The following is a 26944-nucleotide window of genomic DNA, read 5'->3' as shown; positions in this document are numbered from 1 at the left end:
TGTCTGAAAATATGTTTTCATTCTGTACCTACATCAGCTCTGCATAGGCATGGTTAATAATCATCTCTAGTGAAATAATGATTGGTCATTAAATTGATCTGAATTCTTAAATATTTCAAATTTGTTGGTCTTTAGAAACCTCAGTTTATAATTATTCTCATGATCATTCACTTTATTCTGTATCATTTCATACAGATATTTCCAGATTTTTCAGACTCTATCTAGTTCATTATTTTTCATGGTACATAATATTTATTACATTAATATGCCACATTTGTTCAGCCAATCAACTACTCATCTTTTATCTGGATTAAGTAGTTTTTATGGTTACTGCTTTTTAGTATGATTTGAGGTCTAGAAGTGTTATTTTGCTTTCATTTGTACTTTGAAAAAAGTATTTCCTTTGAAAAAAGAATCTTTCTAGATTATTCCTCCAAATGAATGTAATATTTTGCTTAGCTGTATGTTTTGATAGTTTGATTTGGTACTGAACTAAATCTACAAATTAATATAGTTTTAATATATCCTTTTTATCATATTGGCATGGCCCACTATTGAACAATGACTATTTCTGCAATTAGTTAAGCTCTTTCTTATGTCTTTAAAGAATATTTGGAAATGAATTTAGATGTCTTGAATATGCCTTGGAAAATTTTTTCCCAGATATTTTTATTCATTTGTAGAACTGTGCTCAATACAGTAGGGAGAAGGACCCTCATTGCTTTGATCACGTATTTAATGGGAAGACATTTAGTATTTTCCCCACTACAGTTGTGTATATTTTATTTTTAGGTACACACTTATATAAAAATGACCTTTCTCTTTCTATGTGATTTAAGACTTTTAGCTTAGATGTGTGCTATACTTCATCAAAGACTTTTTCTGTATCAATATGTAATATGATTTGGGGTATGTTTAATGTTCCTATGGTTATTCAATATGTTTTTCTAATTTGGAACCATCTTTAAATCCTTATTATTAGACTATTTGGTCATGGTAAATTGTGTTTGTCTCTGTATTCTTTTTGCTAGGATATTATTTTAAATGTATGTGTAAGTATTATTTAGTGATACTGATTCTCTTCTTTCTTTGTTTTGCCCCCTTTAGTTTAGGTATGATTTTTTTCTGAATGTGTTTTCTTTCTAAATTTGGAAATAATTTGCATATTTGTAAGTATTAATTGCTCTCCAAATATTTGATAGAATTCACCTGTTGAATGTTTCTGGCTCGGGGGATTTTTTTTTCTTTGTTAATTCCTTTTGAAATGTTCAATTTTACTTTTGGAATTTTGGTTAAGATTTCTTTTTCATTTTATTCTAATTTGAGTGTTTATATTTTGTAGATAAGTATTTCCTCCAAGTTCCTAAATTCCTTGTTTTTCAGTTTTATAAAGTATATTCTAAAATTTCATTCTTTTCTATTTTTATAACTTCATCTTTTGAAATGAATATGAGCTCTTGAGTTTTTAAGGTTATCCAATGTTTTAAGTACCCAATTTCATTATTATTTTAAACTTTCTATGGTGTTTCTATCTTTTGATCTTGCGGATTCATCTTTGGTTATTCTATATCTGAGATGTAGTTTCTTTTTCTGAAGTTTTTGGTTTGAGAAAAAGAACTATTCCTTCATCTTACCAGTTATATGATCTTTATGTTTGACTGGTAATGCCCTTCACCTTGTATCTACACTTTCTACATGTATTTCACACTACTGGCCTCTATACATTCTGTATTCCTGTCACATTTGCTTGCTTAATGTTCCTTTTTCTGAATTTAATATCTTGAAATAGTCAGAAAACAACTTCCACTATTTTTTCTATCATATCTCCCATAAATATTTACATTTAAATTTATTAATTTCAAAGCATAATGTGTCAGGAAAGTTTTTCAGTCACTCCATTTAAATCTTTATCAAGCTTCAGTTTTCTCATGTATGTTCATAGCATGTATTCTTTTATTATTCTTCCCTCTTTTTGTTTTGCATTATTAAAAATCTTTCTAGATTTCTTCATATTTTCATGCTTGGCAGTCTTAATTGCATTATAGTATTCCATTGCATTAATATACTCCCAATTTTTAAAATTGTTACCCTATTGCTGAACATTTTGGCTTCTCCCAATTTTTTATGATTACAAATAATGCTTATGAAAATTATTCAGAATTATGAATTCTTATTCATACTTTTGTGAGTGGTTTGATTGTTTATTTTTCATAGCATTTTCAGGGCATAATTCTAATCATTCCATTTTGGGCTAAAAGGGTATAGTTATTTCTTAACTTTTACTGCATACTCACAGATCCAACTAAGTTTCCGGTTCCTTGATCAGTGTATAAATGTACGTATTTCTCCTGACTTAGTAAGCATTCCTCTCTTAAAGTTTTCTTTGTTCACATATGTGTACGAAGTGGTACCTTGGTTTAAAAATACATTGCTTTCCTTCATTTGTTTGATAGAATATTTTTTATAAAATAAAAATGATTTGTTTCTCCTCTGGAAAATTTTTCTATTCCCATTCCTTGATCAAATTCAGCTATTTTGTACTAGAAATTACCTTTGTAAGTTTTCAGTAGTTCCACGTATATACAACATGTCAAGTTTTTATCAGTAATAATTGCTATAAACATTTCAGGACTATTGTTTCTCTTTAAATTACTGTAATTTTGTGCAGAATTTTCTTATTTTGGATGTGAGAGTCAGTTATCTTTGCACAGTCAGATCATTGACTAGTCAGAGCTAGAATTATCAGAATTTCATAATTAACAAGAACAAAACTAGAAATGAAACATGATATGGTCTAAAATTAAGAACATTTAACTGAGTTATTTAAACAAGTTATGGAAAATTAAAAATGGTACATGGGCAATACCAACAACATTGACAACTATATTTTTAGCCAGAAGTTACAGAAATGTAAATTGATTACTCTACAAAAAGATCAAAGCACCAAGGAAGTACCTTCATCAGGAAATATGTCTTACTTGTCAGATCAAAGGAAATGGATGTTGAAAGTGAACATTGAGTTAGAGTATTCACTCATTTATAAAATCCTTCAAAGAAAGATGATAGACAGTTTTAAGCAGTATCATCTTATGGAGGGAAAAAAGCAGTGGAGTCTAAAGAAAGCTTGGTTAAACATCTAGTTAAGCACAGTAATCCCAAAAGCAAAGGATGAAAATGGAAGGAAGACAACAGACAAAAAAAAAAAAATGGAAAAGATTTGCCAAAATAATTACAACTGTTTTGTTCATTAAGGAGAGTGGCACCATCAAACTTGGATGCTAATATCACAATCCCTGAAATGCCTAAAGAGGAAATAAAAATGACACTAAAGAAAACAAATATCAGGAAAACAACCAGATTATATCAAGGATACATATGTGTATATATAAATATACATTCATCTACATATTTACACATACATGTATATATGCATATATTTTTATGTATATTAGTGTGAGATCCATGTTGGAGGCAGTACAATGATATGGGAAAAATCTTGGACTTTCTTAATTCCAAAAAAAAAAAAGATGACCAAGGGGACTTCCACTTCCAGGAGCCAAGATGGTGGAGTATAAAGGTAGTCGCTCTCACCCTTCCCTATCAACCTCTGAAAACCCAGAAAATATCACCCCAGAAAAAATCCTGAAACAGCTGAACCAGAAGAAGGATGGGGTGCAGCAGTGCAGTAGTCCAGGTAGCTAGAGGGTTTAATGGGAAAGGCCCCTCTTACTCTGCGGGAAGGGAAGCAGTACAGAGCCGGGAGTCACCCAGTCAGCTAGTGGAAAGACCCACTTTAGCACACCAGGAGGAGATTCTGGTGCCTTGGCATTCCACAGCAAATGGATCTCCCAGTGCCTCAGCAAAAATAAGGGAAGCAGCACTACAAAGGACCCCAGGCGGATAAGTACCCTGCAGCATTCGTCTGAAAGGAGCTGAAGAAAGCAACCTAGAGTTGCCCGAAAGTTCCAGCCTTGTTGATTCCAGCCCAACACCAGGTAAGCTGTCAGAACCCTACAGCCTCCAACTGCCAGCCAGGAGGAGATCCTGAAGCCCAAGTGGTCGAGCAGGCAAACACCAGCAGCTGGACTTCCGAGTGCCTCAGTGAGGGCAGGGAAGCCGGTGGAAACCAGCTCAGAAAACCAGCAGGTACCTAGGCATTCTACAGCAAAGGAGTCTCAACAGAGCTAAGGGAGGCAGTACTGCAAGGGGCCCCGGGCAGATAAACACCCTCCAGCACCCATCTAAAAGGAGCTGAACAAAGCTAAAGGAAAGGAAAGGAATTCTAGGCAACCTAGAATTACCTGAAAGTCCCAGCCTTGCTGATTCCAGCCCAATACCAGTTAAGCTACCATAACCCTACTGCCTCCAATTGCCAACATTAAGAGGCCCCAGCACACAAAGCCAGCGACCAAGACCTAGGCTCCCAACATAAGAAGCTTGGGTCAGTGCCCTCTGCTCCCTAGCAGGAGAGCATAATCTCTTTAAAGGCCAGAGAATAAAGAAACACCATGAGTAAAAAGAAACATACAATAGATTCATATTATGAGAAGAGTGAAGATCAAGACAGAAATTCTGAAGAGGACAACACTGTCATCAAACCCACGTCTGCAAAGTCAAAAGGGAATATGAACTGGTCTGAAGCCCAAAAAGCCTTCTTAGAAGAGCTCAAGAAGGATTTTAAAAGTCAAATGAGAGAGGTAGAGGAGTTCTTAAAAAGTACAATTGGCCAATTGGAAAAAAAGTACACTGAAGAAAACAAGTACCTAAAAAACACAGTTGGCCAACTGGAAAAAAAGTACACTGAAGAAAACAAGTACCTAAAAAACACAATTGGCCAACTGGAAAAAAAGTACACTGAAGAAAACAAATCCCTTAAAAATACAATTGACCAATTGGAGAAGAAAGTACAAAATCTAACAGAAGAAAACAATATGTTAAAAATTAGAATTGAACAAATGGAAACTAATGACTCTATGAGAGAGCAAGAATCAGTCAAACAGAAACAAAAAAATGAAAAAATAGATGAAAACGTAAATACCTCATGGGTAAAACAACTGACCTGGAAAATTGATCCAGGAGAGACAATTTAAAAATTATTGGCCTACCTGAAAATCGTGATAAAAAAAGAGACTGGACAGTATCTTTCAGGAAATCATAAAGGAAAACTGCCCTGAAGTCCTAGAACCAGAAGGTAAAATAACTATAGAAAGAATCCACTGCTCCCCACCTGAAAGAGATCCCAAATTGAAAACGCCAAGGAATATAATAGCTAAATTCTAAAATTGCCAGATTAAAGAGAAAATACTGCAAGCAACCAGAAAGAAACAATTTAAATATCATGGAACCACAGTCAGGATTACACAGGACCTTGCAGTCTCTACATTAAAAGACCGTAGGGCATGGAACATGATATTCTGTAAGGCAAAGGAGCTTGAAATGCAGGCAAGGATTAACTACCCAGCGAAAATGAGCATGATTTTTCAGGGAAGGAGATGGATATTCAACAAAATAAGGGACTTCCAAACCTTCCTGATAAAAAGACCAGAGCTCAACAAAAAATTTGATCTTCAAGTACAAGATTCAAGAGAGACATAAAAAGGTAAATGGGACAGGAAGATACAATATGTTGTTCATAAGGGCAAAATGTTTACATCCCTACAAGGGAAGATGACACTTGCGACTCTTGAGAACTGTATTGTTATTATACCATGTTAAAGGAGTATACATAAAGGGGGTGGATATAAGTTGACTTTATGTAATGATAAAAAAAATCTAATCAAGTGGGTTAAATGGATCCAAGTAAGTGGATTAGTCTGAGCTGAGAAAATGTACTGAGAAAGGAGGAGGCAGACAAGGGTAAATTACATTACAGGAAAAGACACAAAAACCTGTTAGAACATAGGTAAGGAAGGGAGGGGGATGAGCATCATTTGAACCTTAATCTCATCAGATTTGGCTTAAGAAGGGAATAACATAATCAGTTAGGTATAGAAATCTAACTTGCACCATAGGCAGTAGGAGGGAAAAGTGGAAAGAAAAGGGAGGGGGGGATAGAAGGTAGGGAAGAAGCAGTAAGGGTAAAGGGGAAGAAAAGGGAAAGGGGTAATAGAAGGGAGGTGGGATTGAATGAGGCTGTGATCAAAAGCAAAACACTAGTGAGGGGGGGAAGGAGAAAGGAGAAAGAAAAGCATAAACGGGGGGGTAAGGATGGAGAAAAAGACAGAGATAGTAATCATAACTGTGAATATGAATGGGATGAACTCTCCCATAAAACAGAAGCGTATAGCAAAATGAATTAAAAACCATAATCCTTCAATATGTTGTTTACAGGAAACACACTTGAAAAAGAGTGACACGTACAGGGTAAAGGTAAAAGCCTGGAGCAAAATATATTATGCTTCAGCTGAAGTTAAAAAAAGCAGGGGTAGCAATCCTGATCTCAGACAAAGCAAAAGCAAAAATAGATCTTATCAAAAGAGATAAGGAAGGAAACTACATCCTGCTAAAAGGAACTATAGGCAATGAAGTAATATCATTACTAAACATATATGCACCAAATGGTATAGCATCCAAATTCTTAGAAAAGTTCGGAGAGTTACAGGAAGAAATAGACAGCAAAACTATACAAGTAGGGGACCTCAACCTCCCCCTCTCTGAACTAGATAAATCTAAGGACAAATTAAAGAAGAAAGAAGTTAAGGAGGTGAATAGAACATTTGAAAAGTTAGGTATGCCAGACCTCTGGAGAAAACTGAATGGGGATAGAAAGGAATATACTTTTTTCTCGGCAGTACATGGCACATACTCAAAAATTGACTGTGTACTAGGACATAAAAACCTCACAATCCAGTGCAGAAAGGCAGAAATATTAAATGCATCCTTTTCAGATGATGCAATAAAAATTATATGTAATAAAGGGCCATGGAAAGATAGACTAAAAAATAATTGGAAATTAAATCTAATCCTAAAAAATGATTGGGTCAAACAACAAATCATAGAAACAATCAATAATTTCATTCAAGAGAATGACAATAATGAGACAACATACCAAAACTTGTGGGATGCAGCAAAAGCAGTTCTTAGGGGAAGTTTTATATCCCTAAATGCTTACATAAATAAAATAGAAAAAGAGGAGATCAATGAATTGAGCATACAACTAAAAAAAAACTAGAAAAAGAACAAATTAAAAATCTTCAATTAAACACCAAATTAGAAATAATGAAAACCAAAGGAAAAATTAATAAAATTGAAATTAAGAAAACTATTGAACTAATAAATGAAACTGAGAGCTGATTTTGTGAAAACACCAATACAATAGATAAACCTTTGGTTAATCTAATTAAAAAAAAGAAAGAAGAAAATCAAATTACTAGTATCAAGAATGAAAAGGGTGAAGCTACCACCAAGGAAGAGGAAATTAAAACAACAATTAGGAATTATTTTGCCCAACTATGTGCCAACAAATTTGACAGTCTTAGTGAAATGGATACATATTTACAAAAATATAAATATGCCCAGATTAACAGAAGAGGAAGTAAAATACTTAAATAACCCTGTCTCAGAAAAAGAAATTGAACAAGCCATTGATGAACTCCCTAGGAAAAAATCTCCAGGACCAGATGGATTTACATGCGAATTCTATCAAGCATTTAAAGAGCAATTAATTCCAATACTATGTAGACTATTTGGTAAAATAGGTGAAGAAGAAGTCTTACCAAATTCTTTTTATGATACAAATATGGAGCTGATACCTAAACCAGGAAGAGTCAAAACAGAGAAAGAAAATTATAGACCAATTTCTCTAATGAATAGAGATGCAAAAATTTTAAACAAAATATTAGCAAATAGATTACAGCAACTTATCACAAGAATAATACACTATGACCAGGTAGGATTTATACCAGGAATGCAGGGCTGGTTTAATATAAGGAAAGCTATCAGCATAATTCATCATATCAACACCAAAACTAACAGAATCCACATGATCATGTCAATAGATGCAGAAAAAACTTTTGACAAAATACAACACCCATTCCTATTAAAAACAATAGAGAGCATAGGTATAAACGGAGTCTTCCTTAAAATAGTAAATAGCATCTACCTAAAACCTTCAGCAAGCATAATATGTAATGGAGACAAGCTAGAAGCATTTCCAGTAAGATTGGGGATGAAACAAGGATGTCCATTATTACCACTGTTATTCAACATCGTACTGGAAACGTTAGCTTTAGCAGTAAGAGAAGAAAAAGACATTGAAGGTATTAGAATAGGCAAAGAAGAAACAAAACTATCACTCTTTGTAGATGACATGATGTTATACTTAGAGAATCCCAGAGAATCAAGTAAAAAACTACTTGAAATAATAAACAACTTTAGCAAAGTTGCAGGCTATAAAATAAACCCACGTAAATCATTGGCATTTCTGTATATTACCAACAAAGCCCAACAGCAAGAGATAGAAAGAGAAATTTCATTTAAACTTACTGTAGACATTATAAAATATTTAGGAGTCTACCTCCCAAGACAAACCCAGGAACTCTATGAACACAATTACAAAACACTTCTCACGCAAATAAAGTCAGACCTAAATAATTGGAAAAACATCAGTTGCTCATGGGTAGGCCGAGCTAATATAATAAAAATGACAATTCTACCTAAGCTAATTTACTTATTCAGTGCCATACCAATCAAACTACCAAAAAATTATTTTATAGAGTTAGAAAAAATAATAACAAGATTCATTTGGAAGAACAAAAGGTCAAGAATATCAAGAGAACTAATGAAAAGAAATGCAGGGGAAGGTGGCCTAGCCATTTCAGATCTTAAATTGTATTATAAAGCAACAATCATCAAAACTGCTTGGTACTGCCTAAGAAATAGAGTGGTGGATCAGTGGAATAGATCAGGTATGTAAGACACAGTAGTCAGTGACTGTAGTAATCTATTTCATAAACCCAAAGACCCCAGCTTCTGGGATAAGAACCCACTCTTTGAAAAAAAAATGCTGGGAAAACTGGAAAAGAGTATGGCAGAAACTAGGCATAGACCAAAATCTCACACCATATATCAAAATAAAGTCAAAATGGGTTCATGATTTAAATATAAAGGCTGATACTATAAGCAAACTGGGAGAGCAAGGAATAGTTTACCTGTCAGATCTATGGAGAACAGAAGAATTCATGACCAAGCAGGAGATAGAGAACATTATGAAGAGCAAAATAGATAATTTTGATTACATTAAATTGAAAAGTTTTTGCACAAACAAAACCAGTGCAACCAAGATTAGAAGGAAGGTAGAAAATTGGGAAAGAATTTTTACAACCAGTCTCTCTGATAAGGGCCTCATTTCTAAAATGTATAGAGAATTAAGTCAAATTTATAAGAATACAAGCCATTCCCCAATTGATAAATGATCAAAGGATATGAGCAGGCAGTTCTCAGATGAAAAAATTAAAGCCATCTACAGTCATAATGAAAAATTGCTCTGAATCACTATTGATTAGAGAAATGCAAATCAAAACAACTCTGAGGTACCACATCACACCCATCAGAATGGCCCACATGACAAAACAGGACAATGATAAATGTTGGAAAAGATGTGGGAAAATTGGAACACTAATGCATTGTTGGTGGAATTGTGAAATGATCCATCCATTTTGGAGAGCAATTTGGAACTATGCCCAAAGGGCTATAAAAATGTACATACCCTTTGACCCAGCAATAGCACTTCTAGGGCTATATCCCAAAGAGATCACACAAACGGGAAAAGGACCCACATGTACAAAAATATTCATAGCAGCTCTTTTTGTAGTGGCAAAGAATTTGAAATTCAGAGGATGCCCCATCAATTGGGGAATGGCTCAGCAAGTTGTGGTAAATGAATGTGATGGAATACTATTGTGGTATAAGAAATGATGAACAGGCTTACTTCAGAAAAACTTGGAAAGACTTGTATGATCAGATGCTGAGTGAAATGAGCAGAACCAAGAGAACGTTGTACACAATAACAGCCATGTTGTGTGATAACTAATATTGATAAATATAACCCATCCTGGTAATACAGGGATCTAAGACATCTCCAGAGGCCTTGTGATGCAAAATGCTATCCACATCCAAAGAAAGAACTATGAAAGTTGAATTGCTATTTTTTTTTCTCTTCTGTTGAGTTTTGTTTCCTCTTTCTGATAGTTCCTCCTATTGGTTTTAATTTTTACTTCCAACATCACTAATGTGAGAATATGTTTAATATGAATGTAAATGTATAACCTATATCAGATCGTGTCCCGTCTTGGGGAGGGTGATGGGGAGGGAGGGGGAGAAAAATTTTAAACTCAAAAGCATATGGAAGTGATTATTGATAAGTCAAAATAAATTAATAAAAAAGGCAAAAAAAAAAAAAGATGAGCAAGGAAATAGCAACACTGATGTGTGTGTCTTTTTTGATTTACATAAAATTCTTAAGAAGTTCACGTGCAGGCACAATGGATAGAGCACCGACCCTAAAGTCAGGAGGACCAGGGTTCAAATCTGGCCTCAGACCAAACACCTGACACTTACTAGCTGTGTGACCCTGGGCAAGTCACTTAACCCCAGTTGCCTTTAAAAAGAAGAAGAAGAAGAAGAAGAAGAAGAAGAAGAAGTTCATGTGCATAAGAAATGAGGGCATCTTTGAAGTGAAACAACAGGACTTCACATGAAGTATTCAATAATAGAACATGTCACAACCTCACAATTGACAAAATGAGAACATAAGTTATTATGTTCATTATTAGTTGATTGCCAAAAATTTTTAAAAAAGAATTGTACTCAGTGAAATACATGATTAAGGGACTCTTTTATGTGAGTTGTCTCCCTATAATAGGTCAATGTGTCATTGGTAAATTGATATATCAATATATCATTTGATACATTGAATTCCTATCCAGTTAGGTAGGTCTTTATTTTAGTAGTATAGATCATAATTGTTCTTAATACAAGTCCTGTGTTTTTCTAAGTAAGATTCTTTGGTAAATGTGACATCAATAATCCTATATTTTAACTGAAGGCTTAAGTAGAGTTTCAATAATAAACATCAGGTGAGATATAAAACATGGAAATAATGTATGCTTTCCATAGTTTTCACCACTGTGCTATAGAATATCCAATAGAGAATCCAGAAGACATTCATTGTGGGGAATAGTGCAATCTTCCAGAAGCTCCTCTTTACTGATTACATGACATTGATTGAATCCAGTCCCAAGATATTTGAGAGCCTCCTGGAAGAGATTTGTGATTACTCAAGAGAGCCATTCCATTTTAAAAGAAAGAAACAAAAAGAGGAAGAAATGAAACATTCATCAAAACCAGTCAATACATCCAAAACATATGGTATTATATGCAGTATTCCACATTGCTGGACCCACACCGCTATAAGGCATCAGGAATGTCTTCTTATATCTCTTCTTTGAGTCTAAACTTGTTCTTTATAATTTTGCAACAGTCATCTTGAAATATTTATGGTGGTGGTGGTTCTTTTCATTTACATTGCTGCATTTATTGTGTATATTATTTACCTCTCTCTGACTGTTTCACTTTGCCTTAATTTTATAAGTCTTTCCATTCCTCCCTGTAATCATCCTGTTCCTTGTTGGAACTAAAAGACTTGTGTAGTCTTCTGACCTTAAGAATAAATCATAATATAACAAAAATAATAATCAATTCAGAGAGCACAAGAAAATTATGTAGCAGTCACACAGGAAAAAAATATGTATCAAATGGAAGGTTTTGGTATCAACAATATATAAACAACTGATAGAAATAATATAAACTCCAAAGCCACTCCCCAATATGCAAGTAGTCAAATGATATGAACAAACATTTCTCAAAAAAATGGTAAAATATTAACAAAAGTATTAACAACCATGTAAATTAATGCTCCACATAACCAGTGGAGAAGTTCAGACCAAAATAGCTATGAAGTTTCACCTCACACTTACCAAATTGGCAAAGATAACAAAAGGTAGAAATAGTCAGTGTGGGAGAAGTTGTAGATAGGCAGGTATACTAATGCATTATTGGTGTAGCTAAGAGTTAATGCAACCATTCTGAAACAAATCAACTTTTTTTTTTTGTAAGTCTATCCCTTCTTATTTTTTTCTGGTTTTCTTTTCCCCATTTTTTGCATTTTTCAGTCATGTCCAATTCTTCATGACCCCATGGACCATAACGCACTAGACCCTTCTGTTCTCTGCTGTGTCCCAAAGTCTTTCCAAGTTCATGTTCATTGTTTCCATGACACTATCTCTTCCTCTGCCTTCCTGTTTTCCTTTTGCCTTCAGTCTTTCCCAACAACCGGGACTTTTCTAATGAGTCCTGTCTTCTCATTATATGGCCGAAATATTTAAACTTCAGCTTCAGTATCTGACCTTCTAGTGATTAGCTTGAAATAATTTTCTTTAAGTATTGACTGATTTGATCTCCTTGCTGTCCAAAAGACTCTCAAAAGTCTTCTCCAGCCCCACCATTCAGTGTCACTTCTGCAGTGCTCAGCTTTCTTTGTAGTCCATGTTCACACCCATACATTGCTACTGGAAAAACCATAGCTTTGACTATATAGAACTTTGTTGGCAGGGTAATGTCTCTGCATTTTAGTATGCATTCATAGCGTTCCTTCTGAGAAGTAAGCATCTTTTAATTTCATGCCAGGAAGTAATGTGATCAGTTGCCAAGATCTTAGTTGTGTGTGTGTGTGTGTGTGTGTGTGTATGTATGTGTGTGTGTGTATATATATTCACTCACATGGGGGAAGAGGAGGAACTTAAAGCCAGCTTTTATACCTTATTCTTTCACCATTATCAAGAGGTTCTTAATTCCTGTTCCCTTTTTGCCATGAGAGTGGTATCATCTGCATTTCTGAAAGGCCAACCTTAATTCCAGCTTTTGATTCATCCAACCTGAAATTTCGTATGGTGTACTCAGCACATAATTTAAATATGTAAAGTGACAGTATACAACCTTGTCATACTCCTTTTTTAATCTTAAACCCAATCAGTTGTTCCATGTTTGATTCTAACTATTGCCTCTTGGCTCACATACAGGTTCTTCAGGAAACAAGTAAGATGACCTAGTAGTCCCATCTCTTTGAGGACTTGTCCCATTTTGTTAGAGATTCACACAATCAAAGGCTTTACTGTAGTCAGGGCAGCAGAAATAGATGTTTGTCTGGATGGAAATCCCTTGCTTTCTTCATAATCCAGCAAATGTTTGCAATTTGGTTTCTAGTTCCTCTGCCTATTCAAAAATCAGCCTGCATTTCTGGCAATTCTCAGCTCACCTCAGATATTGCTGAAGCCTAGCTTGCAGAAACTTAAGCATAACTGGTAGTGTGTGAAATGAGCACAGTTGTTCAGTTATTTGAATACTAATTGTCATTGCCCTCCTTTAGGATTGAAACATGAAGTGATTTTTTCCAATCTGTTAGTCACTGTTGAGTTTTCCAAATTGAGTGAAGCCCTTTCACAGCATCATCTTTTAGGATTATCAATGCTTCCTAAGGCCTACTTGACTTCATTCTCCAAGATGTGTGGCTCTAGATCAGTAACCATACTATCCTGGATATCAGTGATGTTAAGATCTTTCTTGTATTGTTCTTTTGTATATTTTTGTCACTTCTTCTTAATCTGTTCTACTTCTGTTAAGTCCCTACCATTTTTGTCTTTTATTATGCCCATTTTTGCACAAAATGTTCTTCCAATATCTCTAATTTTTATATTTCCTTTTTTAACTTTATTAATTTATTTTGATTTATCAACAATCACTTCCATAAGCTTTTGAGTTTTAAGGTTTTCTCCCCCTCCCTCCTCTCCTCCCTTTCAAGACAGCATGCAATCTGATATAGGCTATACATATACATTCCTATTAAATGTATTTTCACATTAGTGATGTTATAAGGAAGAATTAGAACCAATAGGAGGAACCACCAGAAAGAGGAAACAAAACACAACAGAAGAAAAAAAATAGCTAATGGAATACTTCGATCTGCATTCAAACTTCATAGTTCTTTCATTGGATGTGGATAGAATTTTCCATCACAAGGCCTTTGGAGATGTTTTAGATCCTTGCTTTACTAAGAAGGGTTAAGACTATCAATATTAGTCATCACACAAACTGACTGTTATTGTATACAATGTTTTCCTGGTTCTCACTTCACTCCGCATCAGACCATACCATACATTTCTCTAATCTATAGTGATTTAGAGCATTTTTTCCTATGACTATAGATGGCTTTAATTTCTTCATCTTAGAACTGTCTGTTCATATCGTTTGACCATTTATCAATTGGGGAATGACTTGTATTCTTATAAATTTGACTTAATTCTCTATATATTTTAGAAATGAAGCCCTTATCAGAGACACTGGTTGTAAAAATTCTTTCCCAATTTTCTACTTTCCTTCTAATCTTGGTTGCATGGACTTTGTGCAAAAACTTTTCAATTTACTGTAATCAAAATTATACATTTTGCATTTTGTAATGTTCTCTGTCTCCTGTTTGGTCATGAATTCTTCTGCTCTCCATAAATCTGACAGGTAAACTATTCCTTGCTCTCCCAGTTTGTTTATAGTATCAGCCTTTATATCTAAATCATGAACCCATTTTGACTTTATTTGGGTATATGTAGTGTGAGATTTTGTTCTATATCTAGTTTCTGCCACAGTCTTCCAGTTTTCCCAGCAGTTTTTGTCAAATAGTGAGTTCTTATCCCAGAAGCTGGGATCTTTGGTTTTATCAAATAATAGATTCCCATAGTCATTGACTTCTATGTCTTGCATACTTTACCTTTTCTGCAACTTTGCTAAAGTTGTTTATTATTTCAAATAATTTTTTACTTGATTCTCTAGGGTTCTCTGAGTATATCATCATGTTATTCTCAAAGAGTGATAGCATTCTTTCTTCTTTGCTTATTCTAATACCTTCAGTTTCTTTTTCTTCTCTTATTGCTAAAGCTAATGTTTACAGTACGATATTGAACAACAATGGTGATAATGGACATCCTTGTTTTACCCCCAATCTTATTGGAAATACTTCTAGCTTTCCACCATTACATATGATGCTTGCTGAAGGTTTTAGGTAGATGCTATTTATTATTTTAAGGAAGACTCTGTTTATTCCTATGCTGTGTAGTGTTTTTAATAGGAATGGGTGTTGTATTTTGTGAAAAGCTTTTTCTGCATCTATTGACATGATCATGTGGTTTCTGTTAGTTTTGGTGTTGATATGATGAATTATGCTGATAGCTTTCCTTATATTAAACCAGCCCTGCATTCCTGGTATAAATCCTACCTGGTCATAGTGTATTATTCTTGTGATAAGTTGCTGTAATCTATTTGCTAATATTTTATTTAAAATTTTTGCATCTCTATTCATTAGGGAAATAGGTCTATAATTTTCTTTCTGTTTTGACTCTTCCCAGTTTAGGTATCAGCACCATATTTGTATCATAAAAAGAATTTGGTAAGACTACTTCTTTGGCTATTTTCCCAAATAGTCTATGTAGTATTGGAATTAATTGTTCTTTAAATATTTGATAGAATTCGCTTATAGATCCATCTGGCCCTGTAGATTTTTTCCTAGGGAGTTCATCAATGACTTGTTCAATTTCTTTTTCGGAGATGGGGTTACTTAAGTATTTTGATTCCTTTTCTGTTAATCTAGGCAATTTATATTTTTGTAAATATTTATCCATTTCACTGAGATTGTCAAATGTATTAGCATACAGTTGGGCAAAATAGTTCCTAATTATTGTTTTAATTTTCTCTTCCTTGGTGGTGGATTTACCCTTTTCATTTTTGATACTGGTAATTTGGTTTTCTTCTTTCTTTTTTTTTTTAATTAAATTAACCAAAGGTTTATCTAGTTTATTGATTTTTTCATAAAACCAGCTCTTAGTTTTATTTATTAGTTCAATAGTTTTCTTAATTTCAATTTTCTTAATTTCTACTTTGGCTTTTCAGTATTTATAATTTGGTGTTTAGTTGAAGATTTTTAATTCGTTCTTTTTCTAGTTTTTTTAGTTTTATGCCCAATTCATTGATCTCTTCTTTTTCTGTTTTATTCATGTAAGCATTTAGAGATAGAAAACTTCCCCTAAGAACTGCTTTCGCTGCATCTCATAAGTTTTGGTATGTTGTCTCATTATTATAATTCTGTTGAATGAAGTTATTGATTGTTTCTATGATTTGTTGTTTTTCCCAGTCTTTTTTATGATTAGATTATTTAGTTTCCAATTATTTTTAGTCCATCTTTCCATGGCCCTTAAATAAAAATTACATATAATTTTTATTGCATCATGATCTGAAAAGGATACATTTCATATTTCTGCCTTTCTGCATTGGATTGTTAGGTTTTTATGCCCTAGTACATGGTCAGTTTTTGAGTATGTGCCATGTACTCCTGAGAAAAAAGTGTATTTCTTTCTATCCCCATTCCATTTTCTTCAGAGAAAATTATATATCTTTTGTAATATTCTATTCACCTCCTTAACTTCTTTCTTGTTTATTTTGCAGTTAGATTTATGTAGTTCTGGGAGGAGGAGTTTGAGATCCCCCACTAGTATAGTTTTGCTGTGTATTTCTTCCTGTTACTCGCTGAATTTCTCCTCTAAGAATTTGGATGCTATACCATTTGGTACATATATGTTTAGTAATGATATTACTTCATTGTCTATGGTGCCTTTTAGCAGGATGTAGTTTCCTTCCATATCTCTTTTGATAAGATCTATTTTTGCTTTTGCTTTGTCTGAGATCAGGATTGCTATCCCTGCTTTTTTTTTGTTTAACTTCAGCTAAATCATAATATATTCTACTCTAGCGTTTTACCTTTACCCTGTGTATGTCGCTCTGTTTCAAATATGTTTCCTATAAACAACATATTTTAGGATTATGGTTTTTAATCCATTCTGCTCTCTGCTTGTGTTTTATGGGAGGGTTCATCCCATTCACATCCACAATTATAATTACTATCTGTGTCTTTCTCTCCATCCTATTCCACCCCCATTTATGCTTTTCTTTCTGTTTTTTCCCTTTCTCTCCTCATTTGTGTTTTGCTTTTGATCACCACCTTTCTCAGTCCTGCCTCCTTTCTATTAGCTCCCTCTCTTCTCTTCACCTTTGCCCTTACTGTTTCTTCCCTCCTTTCTGTCCTCCCTCCCTTTTCTTTCCCCTTTTCTCTCCTACTGCCTATGGGCAAGTAGATTTCTATACCTTATGTTATTTCCTTCTTGAGCCAAATCTGATGAGAGTAAGGTTCACACAATGTTCATTTCCCTCCCTTCTTTCCCTCTACTGTAATAGGTTTTTGTGCCTTTTCCTGTAATGTAATTTATCCTTGTCTGCCTCTTCCTTTCCTTTTCTCTCAATACATTTTCTTAGTTAGATCAGGGTAGAATTGGGTATTCTGGCCCCTGGAGGTTGCCTGCTCACCCGGACCTTTCCTTCTTTTTGCTTTCTTCAGCTCCTTTCAGATGGATGTTGTAGGATGTTTATCTACCTGGGGCCCCTTGGAGCACTTCCCAGAGTTTTAGTGAGGCACTGGGAGATCAGGTCACTGTAGAATGCCTAGGCACCTGGTGGTTTTCCAAGCTGGTTTCTACCTGTTGTCCCGCCCTCCCTGAGGCACTCGGTGGTCCTGGTGTTGTTGTTTGCCTGCTCTACCACTTGGGTTTCAGGATCTCCTCCTGGTATACTGAGGTAGGGCTTTCAGCTAGCTTGCTGTTCTGTGCTCTAGTTCTCCAGTTCTGTACTGCTCCTTTTCCCCCAGGACAAGAAGGTCCTTTCCATTTAATCCCTCAAGCTACCTGGGCTACTGGACTGCTGCACTTCATCTTTCTTCTGGTTCAGCTGTTCCAGGGTTTTTCCTGGGGTGATATTTTTTTAGGCTTTCAGAGGTTAATAAGGAAGGGTAAGAGGGACTTACTTCTTAACACATAGTATATCATTTGTTAACGAATGGCCTGTTTCCATTTTCCATGTGAATTTAGATTGGTCGGTTATGTTTACTACCTTGTGGGTGTGTGTTCACAACCTTATAGATATCTATTTCATTTAAATTCTAAAATATAGCATAAAGCTATGTAAAGTTAGTCTCTGATGATTATATTATTCTTTCTTAGTACTAATAGTAGTAGTAGCAATAGTACTACTAGTAGTATAAATTTGTTTCTCTCAGTATTTTGGCTATATTGCATAAATTTTAATATGCTATATTCCTATTTGTCTTTTCTTTGCTCTAATCTGCCAGTTTTAAATATAATTTCTTCCTTAATCCAGAAGTCATTGTTCAGTAAAACATTTTTTAAAAAATTTCCACTACACTTTTTGATCATATTAATATCTTTATCCTGAAGCTGTATATGTAGTATTTAAATTTTCTGCTCCTATGCATTTTCCTAATACTTTGCCATGACTTGGAAAGTGATCATTTTTTGTTGAATGTTCTACCTTTATTGGGGGGGTAATTATTATGTGATTATTTTTCCTTTAAGTACTCCATTATATGTATTAAGTTCATTTCATTCAGTGTCCTATTCAAATGTGTTACTTCTTACTCATCTTTTTGCTTGTCATTATATTCTAATAGTGCATAATAGTGCATGATTTGAAATGTCCAGATTATTGCTAGTTTTCTCATGATTCTTTAAGATTCTTCTTTATAAGCTTAATTCCTACATTATTTGTTGCATATATATTAAAAGAAAAGTAGAGTGGGTTATGGGAAAATGGCTAACATGTTCTCCTTGGGAATTAACCTAGGTTGAATAGGGCTTCAAGTCTTTGCTCTAATACAAGCTAACTTTATGACTGAGGGCAAATCACTTAACCACTCAAGTCCCTGCAGTCTTCTCTAGAACAATGTCAAGCAGGATTAGCTGCTGTGCAAGGGTGGGGGAAGTTTTCATATGGCATTTTCCTCCACATAATCAAGTGACAGGTCTGGAGTTTTAAAAACCCTCCAAATTAATGTATCTTTTTTTTGGAGGTGGTTTTAATTTTTGTGATTTTTAAAAATTTCTCTTTGTGCTTTCTACTTTACATTTCACTTTGTCAAGTATTTTTATTGTAGTTCAACATTTTTTGCTCTAACATGCTTCATGATAACATTTATTCCATTATTTCTATTTAAATCCATATGTCTTTTAAAAAACTCATCCTAAGCCAAAAACAAAAAAAAATGAAAAAAGTACTATATTTTGTATTTTGACTCAAATACATATAAAATCTCATCTTTTCCCTGCTCTTCTATGAAAAGAATCCTTACAATGACTTCTCTCCTTATTCACCCACCTTTTTAAGTTCTACATCATTGTAAAGCACTTTCACTTTTTCATTTTTTCATTATCTGTCTCTCTGTTGCTATACTTGTTTTTCCTCCAAATCAACTGTATTAGTAATTTCATAACCAATGTAAGTTGATTTATTTTCATCATCCTATGGAAAAAATCTCTGCTATAAGATAATGGCTAACTAATCACTATTTAAAACCATAGTTAAGTTCTTTTGCTCTACATATGCTTTAAGCTCCTCTGGGTTTTTAAATGTATGTTTTTGTTTTTAAAAAGAATTCTTAGATTTACTTAGAAATTGATATTGCATTGGAAATCCATATTATACAAACTTTTTTCAGTTTCTTTGATCGTTTTTTTTTGTTAAAAATATTATTTTTTCTGAAACACAATTTGATGCTTCTTTGTTAAATAATTATGTCTTTCTTCTTTTAGCTGCTTGAAAGATTTTTGTCATCACAATTTTGAAGTCTGAAGATAATGTGCTTGGGTGAGTTGAACTTGGAGTTTCTTCTTCTTACAATTCTCTGAATTCTGTTTATTTCCAGAAGATTGCTTTTTTTTTATTGTTTTTAAAAGATTTTTCACATTTCCCAAAATATAATGATTAGATTTTTTTCTTTAGTATTTCCAAGAATACTTCAAGCATTTTCCCCAAGTCCAACTGTCACCAGCATTTCAGTTATTTTTTGAGCTTTTTTTCCATTTCAGTAATCTTGTCAGCCATTCCATTTCCTTGTGTAACAATCTAGCCTTTAGTTGTGTCCTTGGTATTTTAAAAATCCCTATAATTTTTTTCTATTCTGCTTCATTTCATTATAATCTTCCTGGATTTTTTAACAACTGTCTTCATTTCTAAAAGAGGCTTAGCATCCAGATTTCTTAATCATGATAATACCTTTGCTAAGTTGTAAAGATCTCTTGTATGTGATATGTCCCTCCTGAGGGGCTGAGTACTAAAAAATTATTTGTATTTTCCAGCCAGTTACATCCTTAGGGTCAGGAACTGTTTTCTAACTTGTTTTGTAATTACCTTCAGTGGCCCATATGGTGTTCTTTCCACAGTTGGCACTCTTTAAATTTAGTTTGCTTGAGCCTTTCTGTAAAGGTAAAATAGCATTGAAATGTACTTTCTTCCCAAGATCCAAATCACAAAGAATCAAAGTCAGGTAAATATTATCATAAACATTTTCAGTATTTGAAACAACTTCATTAAACAGTCTATGTTAAACAACATGGAGAACAATTATAGGAAATATTGTTGATTTTATTTTTATTTTTTGCCATTTGTAAAATTTCTTTTAGACATTGACTTCTAAAAAAATTATTAGACTGTAACCTCAGCCATTTAGATTGAAAACTCATTAAGGACAGGAGACTTAACGTTCTATTTTTGTATCATTTGGTGATACTGAGTACAATGCTGGAATTATAGACCAAACTTATTTCTTATTTAACCTTCTTTTGACATGCATATTTATTTACTTGATTCTGGTACATATTTTTCACAGAGTTTCATTTAATTTCATCAGTTACAAATTAGACTTCTTTAAAATCCCACCTCAATAGTTTTCCCAAGACAGTATGTATAAAGTAACCTTGCTTTTCAATGAAAGCATATAATGGCCACTGCAGTGTTCATAACTAGTATCGTGATCCTTTATAGGAATCTCTTTAAAGATTTAAGACATTTTAAAAGTCCAAAGAGTAAAGTACCCTCTTTAGACAAATTCACATATCCTTGGATTCCTCTTGAAAATAGCCAATCTTAAGTACCTGTTTATACACAAGTCAGAGCTAAGTGCTATTCCAAGAAATTTAAAGGAAATAGTACTGGCTTTCTAGAGTAGTATGTAACACATATAGGTGTAGGTGTGTTATTGGTTAAAAAATAATACACTAAAATTTAATGTTTGGTACTTCATTGATTACATATTATTCAGTCTTACTTAAAATATGATTTGGTGACTATCCATAAGAGTATGGAATATCTTTTCATTAGTACTTCAAATTTATTCATAACATTTTTGTAACAGATTGTTTTAAAAATAACTTTTTTATTTGTTCTATTTACATGATAATAACCATGTCCATTTGTTTTATATCTATTTAAATTGAAAACATCTAATTTAATAAATTATTAAATGACCTTAAATTGCTTTTGTTGTCAGAATAGTCAGGAGAATCCTCTTTTTCATGTTACTTGTATTCCTTGGGAGTTTATCCTCAAGTACTACTTTCTCCCACCTCTGAACCCAAAGGTTATATAAGAACTTCAAACTTAAGCTAAATGGTTAGTAGGGCTATAGTCCTGACCCAATTTTTTTTTAATTTCCTCTTTTCCAGCCTTGCCTTTTACTTTGACATGTTATTTTTGTATGTGCATTTGTACACACTTTTTCTTCAGCCCTTGATCAGTTTTGCACACAGCTCCCAAATAAAAATGAATAAAAAAACCACTTTCATCTAGACCCATGCTTTATACATAGTAAGTTTAAATAAATGTTTCTTGAAGGAATATCAAGCAAAACTTGAGAGTTGCTTTATAGGTAACACATTAAGTCAAAATTTCTTAACTTGATACTCAGAGCCCTTTATAACTTGACCCTAGCGTATCTAATGAATTTTATGTTTTGCTATTCCCCAACTCAGATGCTCCTCCACACAAGTAAAGATAGCTTCCCTAAATTCTGTTCCCCCTCTTGACCCCCTGTATGTCACTCATACATACATGCACACACACACACACAGTCACATCATTCTTATTTATCTCTGTATCTTGACTCATACAGTTCTCCATGCAGTCCTTTTATATTTTTTGCCTATTGAATCCCATCCAGTCTGCAATAGTCTTCTTCTGTGAAGCTGCCTTTGATTATTTCAGAACCTGATAATCTCTACTAATAGAGCTTATAGTGCTTATAGAATTGCCATGCAACTTAGTATTTAGAATCAGTTTTAAATCTGGAAAAGGATCTTAAAGATCATCTAGTCCCACACCTTCATTTTATAGGTAAGGAAAATAACACTAAAGGAAGTTGTGAGTTGCTGAAAGTCAAACAAAAACTGGCAGAACCAGGGTAGGACACAATGCCCTCTAACTTCAAATGAATCTTTCCACTAAGCCATGATACCTTCATTAGTTTATACTTCTTTGTTCTTTACTAAATTTATCTGTCCAAATTCTTATCTCTCCAATAAAATTGTACCCTTCTCTACAACTAGCAACTTTTCTTGTAATGATTTTATATACCACATCTCTAAGGGCCTTTTCAGCTCTAAATTCTGTGCTCTTCTCATCTCAACGTGCCCTGTATAGTTTTAAGCATGTAGTAAGTACTCAGCCAATCAATCAATGAGTATTTATTAAAATCCTACTAAGTTTCAGGTGCTGGGGATACAAAAAAGGCAAAAGACAGTCCCTGTGCTCAAGAAGCTTACAATATAATGGGGAAGATGACATGCAAATATATATATACAAAGCAAACTTTATTCAGGGTAAACAAGACGAAATAACAAAGAAAAGGCACTAGAATTAAAAGGAGTTGTGAAAGGCTACCTTTAAAAGTTTTAATTTTAGTTAAGACTTTAAGGCAGGAAAGTCAGTAGATGGAGTTCAGGAAGGAGAGTATTCCAGGCATGGAGGATAGCCAGAGAAGATACCTGGAATTGAGGGTATTGTTTATGGAAGTCAGGAGGCCAGAGTTACAGGGTCATAGAGTAAATGAGGAGTAAGATATAAGAAGACTTGAAAGGTAGGAAGGCGCTAGATGATGAAGGGCTTTGAATGCCTAACAGAACATTTTGTATTTGCTCTTGGAGGTTCTAGATAGTCACTGAAATTTATTGAGTAGGGGAGTGACATAATCGGATTTGTACTTTAGGAGAATCACTTTGGTGACTTAATGGAGAATGGATTAGAGTGAGAAGAAACTTGAGGCAGGCAGACCCACCAGCAGGCTGTTGCACTATTCAAAGTGTGACATGATGAGGGTCTATACTCCAGTGGTGGCAGTATCAGAATAGAAAAGGGGGCATCTTGGAGAGATGTTGCAAAGGTGAAGTGCACAGATTGGAGATTGGGAGTGAGAGATATTGAGTAATCCAAGATGACACTTAGGTTGTGAGCCTGAGGGACTGGAAAGATAGTATTGCCTTTGATAATGAGTTCTGTTTTGGACTTGTTGAGTTTAAGATCTCTAATGAACATCCAGTTTGAGATGTCTGAATATATTAGATTACCTAAGGGCTTCATGACACAAAAAGGGATAAGAACTTTGCTGTAGTAGTTATCTTTTCATGAACTTATTTATTTCCTACTTATATTTGGTTTTTAACCTAGGTTGAAAAAAATTATGTATATTTATATGTGAATATTTTTTGTCTAACTAGGTTCCATTTTTCAATAAGGATTTTCATATTTAAAAGCGAAATTGGCATCTTAGACAAATAAAAACAGCTAAATCTAAGAACTTGCCTGTAACACCTAGGACTTTTCTTTTAATCGAAATGGAAGGTGGGGAAGAGTGGTCAAATGTGATCATGGAAGTAGAATTAATATAGCTTTAATGAGAAGAGAAGGGAACCAAGAACCAGTATGTAAAACAAAGAACTGTTGGCTATGAGTCAGATGGAGTTTGTTCTACTTATGGTTCTACAAGTTATTAGCTGTGTAACATTGGATAACTCCTTTAGCCCTTCTAAGCCTCAATTTCCTCATTTGTAAAATAATGGTAATAATTCCTGTCCTACATAGCACACATTGAATTTGATTATCAAGCATATAAAATTGCTTTGAAAACTGTAAAGTATAACTGAAATGAAAGGCATTTTAGTAATATTTTTTATTACCTCCATATCCTCAAATCTTCCATCCCATTTCCATCCCATGCCTAATGTGGCATTTTAAAAAGTTCAAGAGACATAGATTCTGGGTAATTTAATCATTTCATTAATAAGGCTAGCATGTTTATTAATAAAAGGATGGTCATTTGGTCGGCTCTCTTAGACCAAAAACCCCTCCTGGTGGTGGACTCTTGGAAGACTAGATATTCCTTAGGCTAACACTCAATTCTGATTGGGAGAGGCTGAACTGTATTACAATGAGGATCTTGGGATGCATGACTTGGATCACCCAAATCTTGGTCAAAGAGCCTTGTCAATTTCCATATCACCTATCTGACAAAAGGAAGACCTCAGACCTGTCTGAGTAAACACAGTAAGAATCCTCTCATTGACCTAAACATAGAATTTCTTTTACTGTCTGATTAGATTTTGGCCTGGGTAAATCTTTGCAAAAGATTTCTCACCCTGGTTGATTTCTGGATGAGGAAGGAGAAAAGAGGAAAAACCTCGGTCCCAGTACAATAATTAGTTATTAAATAATAAGAGAGAAATAATCATTTCTCTCACTGATGTTAATTTACTTCAATCATGTCTCCATCCATACACATTCCTATTGAAATAATTTTATCCTAGCTGCCTTTATGCCATGCCCTTCACAGTCTGCCTTTCTCCCTTTCTTGTATTGCTACTGGTACATGGCCATTCTCCTGGTTATGACACAATCAGTGTGCTTCTTGACAGTATGCCAGCCCTCACCCTTAATGTTAGAATAGAGTTATCAGGTGTTGATTTATAAATCATTAGCATAATAATAAATAATTGAATGATGTTTATATATGTGCATATGCATGTGAACTCTGCTTCTAGACTCTAATCCAAGAATTTTCACTTTACTGCATCATCAAGTAATAATTAAAGTAATCCGAAGTACTGGAAGGCTATTTACATGGAGCCCAAGCTCTGGCATTTTCTGAAAAGCTGGAAAGAGTTTGCGTACTGACAGGCTATATATTTGGCATTCCAGGAATACTCTTGCTACATAGAGAAAAGCTTATTGTCAGTAGGTTGGCCCCTAGAGTGATAAATTATTTTACCGTGGTATCCCATTAACTAACAAGAGGAAAAAGTCCTCTCTTTCCAGTTACCAGTAATTTCTTAACTGCGAAATGACAGTTCTTTCTCGGTCCTAAAACCCTTCTTGACCTTTATGCTGCATTTGATACTAGTTACCACTCTCTCTTCCTACATACTTATTTCTTTTTTGTTTTTGATGATTTTCATCTCTTTGGGTTTACCTCTTAACCTGTCTGAACTCTCTTCACTCTCCTTTGTTCAATATATCATTCCCTATTTTTGACCCCCAAACATTCTGTTAATAGCCTGTTTTCTTTTCACCTTCTATGATTTCACCTGTCTATGATTCCTCATCAGTTTCCATGAATTTAACTGTCATCTCAATGCATGTGACTCCCAGGTTTGTGTATCCAGCCCCATTCTCTCTCCTGAGATTTAGTACCACACGGACACTTGCCTTTTGGAGATTTCAAAGTGTACGTCCTGAAAACATCTAAACTCACTATGCCAAAATCAAAATCATTATCTTTTATCCTAAACCTTCCTCTCCTCCACACCTCTCTATATCTATTGAAGGTATACCATCCTTCCATTTTCTCAGCTTTGTAACCTTGACATTAACCTGGATTTCTTTTTCTTCCCCTTCCCACCTATGTAATCACTTGCCAAATCTTGCCATTTATCTGATTCCTTCTCATTATTAATCATGTTAATTCAGGCCATTATATTTTTGCAACAGTCTCTTAACTGGTCTCTTCACCCTAAGTCTGTCCACGTTTCAGTCCTTCCTATACATATTGCCAAATTCATTTTCTTAAATGCTGATCTGACCATGTCACTTCTCTACCCAGTCAATTCAAGTGGCTTTCTGTTGCCTTTTAGAGGAAATATACATTCCTCTATTTATCTTTTAAAGCCCTAAAAAAAGCCCTATAAAAACCTGGCTTCACATTCTCTTTCCAGCCTCATTGATTATTACTTCCTCTCCTGTACTTTGCAATTCAGCAACCTGGGCTTCTTTCTCTTTCTCATACATGACATTCCATTTCCCATCTCTATACATTCTCAGCCCTTGGCTGACCCACATGCCTCGAATGCACTCCCTCCTCTCCTTTCTTCTCCTTCAGAGATCCCTTTATTCCTGAACACACAGCCCAAACACTACCTTCTACATGAAGCTTTTCTTGATTCCCCCTCGCTGCTAATGCACTCTTTCCCAAGCTAATTTATAGTTACTTTGTATGTGTTTTCATTTATTCTACATATTTTTAGATGTGTTTGTCTCTCATTAGAACGTAAGTTCCTTATGAACGGGGATTGTTTCATCCTGGTGCCTCACACATGTTGGGTGCTTAATAAATGCTTGTTGTTTCCACTTCCTCAGTGGCCTTGTGAAGTGGCCCACAAGACTCTTTATCACTCATGTTGTTGACCCACATTCAGGCTTATATCTATTTTATATCTATACAAGTGACGCTAAACTTCTCCAGCCACTTGAGATTGATATGGAATGTGAAAAGACTACATCATTCCATGGTGGTGAGGTAATTTCTTTGTGGGTCCTATATCTGAGGTGCAGTATCTAGGCTAACTCTTAATAAATCTTTCTAAAGCTTATACCTATTTTCTTCTTAAACTTCCACTTCCATATCTTATTCAGATGTTGGTTGGTTGGTTGGTTGGTTGGTTGGTTGGTTGGTTGGTTGGTT

General features: G+C 34.3%; 1 long non-coding RNA gene across 1 annotated transcript in view; it reads left to right on the top strand.

The window, feature by feature from the left end:
- LOC114023195 overlaps window positions 1-26944 on the top strand; it is a 244761-nt gene that overhangs the window by 122093 nt on the left and 95724 nt on the right. The window contains exon 2 of the long non-coding RNA XR_003566758.1: window positions 19752-19806. This is a non-coding gene — a long non-coding RNA (uncharacterized LOC114023195). The remainder of the gene's footprint in view (window positions 1-19751; window positions 19807-26944) is intronic.

This window comes from Vombatus ursinus, unplaced genomic scaffold (assembly GCF_900497805.2).
Source record: "Vombatus ursinus unplaced genomic scaffold, bare-nosed wombat genome assembly UNPS02014816.1, whole genome shotgun sequence".
NCBI lineage: Eukaryota > Metazoa > Chordata > Mammalia > Diprotodontia > Vombatidae > Vombatus > Vombatus ursinus.
The sequence above is the reverse complement of the archived record's forward strand: the minus strand, read 5'-3'. Positions and strand labels throughout refer to the sequence as shown.